We start from the raw sequence: 2896 nt of genomic DNA on the forward strand, positions 1-2896 counted from the left end.
TTAACCGATTTCTTAAAATTTGTTTTCCGGTATATAGCCGTGTTATCTGCTCTAATTTGGCTCATGTGAAAAAACTTCTTATTGTAACATTCGTAATAAAAATAATTAGAAAACTATTAGTTTCACGATCAAATAAACTTTCTGTGGAAACTTTTCCCCACAATATTTTGCTACAGGTGTATATATATTGAGAAAAGAAACAATAAATAAACTTTTCACACTACTATCGCGATATAACGTACCCAAAGAAATATATAATAATTATTAGAAAGAGATACTTAAGACGGACGAAATTCAAAAAAACAAATGAGCACATATGTTCATTAACATAAATTAGAGTACTCGTAATGTGACAGAACTGAATAATGTCGTGCTGTTTAGTGTTAAATGTACTGCGAGAAACAGTGAGCTTAATTGATTTTAAAGGTACCTACATCCAACCAACCCAATTCAACCCCTACCCCTACAAACTAACGAACGTTACTGTACCGCGCTTATTACAGGTAATTATAGTTCCTATCGATCGCCAGAGCACAGCGCTGTAGTATTTATATGGTTCTTCGTGTGCTAAAATTAAATATTCGATATCAACGAATGCCTGTTGTTAAGAAAACAAACATAACGTTCATTAAATGACGAGTTGGATCTGCCCACGTCAGTCATAACAACGCCAAAATAATATTGTCAATGCAAAAATCTGAAATTCAAATATCATACCAGCGTTGACTCAGTTGACGCGTCGGATGATGGCAGCACATGTGAATGAGCCATCACAGGAGATTGACTGCAATGACCTTGTAGCCATGAATATCTTAGTATTTTATGTTACGTCATCAGTTGCTCGGACCGTTGCTTAAAAGACTAGGGCAAATGGAGGAAATCTACTCAATAATATAAACAGATTAACCTTTTCTAACTTCGACACTTTCAATAATTATAATCTAGTTTTACATTATAATTATGTCTCGTTTCAATCGCGGGGAAAATCTACAAAGCAATATAATACAGGTTTTAACATAAGCACACCATGTTTGAGTAAATTGATTCCAGTCAAATTAGGATGCTCATAATTGTGTGGGAAATCAAAATAGAGTATATTTAAGTGTACCATTGTTGCTCAATGTGTTGCTGTCGAAATTGACGTGGCCCATTTTGGATTCCCTACAGAACACGTGCTGTAGTCTGAGGTAACTGATAAACTTAGCAAAACAAAACTGCTCAAAATCGAGATAGATGAATTGAAGTCAATGAAAGTTTTTCAGTTTTCATTTTTAAGCTTCAACCAACAGAGTAGGTCAAATATTCTGCTGATATACGACAAGAAGTCTCTTTGGGAAGATAACTACCAAGCTTCAAATTTAGAGTCATGACGTAAATTTGCGATCAGGGTTTGTGTTACAAAATGTTATATGACAAATACTACTGAGTCCTAGTGCTAAAGGAAAGTCGTGTGTAAGAGAATAGACTCAAAACTTATTAGAATTTTAATGTATCTTAGTCTAGGGTTGCCACGTTTATTTTATTTCTTCTTCTTCTTGTTTTATTTTTGATTTTTAAAGAAAGATATACGAAAAGAAATATGCACAATCTTCTCCGTCCCTCAGATGGGTCCATTTATGTCTCAATCGGATATAAGAACTTCTGCGACCTACGATGTACGTAGTGGTCAATACAAAATCATACACTCTTCATATCTTGCTCACGCAAAATAGGATACATTGACTCCCAATGAATAGTTCGACCCAAACATGTTTGAAAACACGTTTTCATTTCCTAAAGTTGTAGTCCTTCACTGGAGGTGTGCAATCAACAAACCATATAATCTAAGTCCTGAAGTAACGTATTTATCATTTGTATCTATAAATCTTCCAGTAAGTACCTGAGTTAACTGTAATAGTTTCATGCCATCAATATTCTCGATACTGAATCTTTTTTTTAACCCGTTTACTAATGCACGGTAGGCGCCCAATATCACATAACTCATGTATTCTCTATAGGATGCTGCGTGTGTGTGTAACATGGGTGATACAGTACACTATTTGCATTGATGACTAACACATGAAATCTAGAAACAAAAATAAAACAAAACAAACAAGCAAATACACATTTCATTAGAGGCCGACCGCACCGGAGTCCTACTGGTTAGATCGTTCACGCCTCCCCACCCCTGGATGCGGGAGGTCGCGGGTTCGAACCCCGGCCGAGTCATACAAAAAACCTATAAAAATAGTACTAGCAGCTGCCTCGCTAGGCGCTCAGCATTAAGAGGTTAGTGTTAGTACTGGTCGGCCTGGTGTCAGGATAATGTCAGTGGATGGGACATGAAAAACTAATTGTTCTCTAAGACGGGTGATAACCGTACACCGTTTACGAAAAATTCAGGACTGTTACATGTTACAATCACTAGTGGCAATTTGCAACTATAGATATGACAATACAAAGTTGTGCAAAAATAACAGACGAAAGGGTTCTTGTGTCTGTCACATAGCAAGCACGTCTTGACCTGATTCTAAGTTGTGAAAAAAGGACGAAAACAATGCGTGGCGAGAGATTAACGCCATCTATTGACTTAATAAAGAAATTATATCCCGGTAGAGTTATGCAAGGCGGTTCAGAAGGATGTGATGTGATGTGATGTGATTTTGATTTTTAACGTAGCTTTAACAATTTTTCAGTCATATCGCTACGATGTCTGCAATGTGGCAGTTTATAGTGATGTCTAGCACTGGGGCATCATGCCGCAGACATATAGCATGATGTCCCACCCAGTCACATTATCCTGACACCGGGCCGACCAGTCCTAACACTAACCTCTTAATGCTGAGCGGCAAGCGAGGCAGCTGTTAGTACCATTTTTGTAAGTCTTTGGTATGACTCGGCCGGGGATCGAACCCAC

This window comes from Sinohyriopsis cumingii, unplaced genomic scaffold (genome assembly GCF_028554795.1).
Source record: "Sinohyriopsis cumingii isolate HCF-2022 unplaced genomic scaffold, ASM2855479v2 utg000622l, whole genome shotgun sequence".
NCBI lineage: Eukaryota > Metazoa > Mollusca > Bivalvia > Unionida > Unionidae > Sinohyriopsis > Sinohyriopsis cumingii.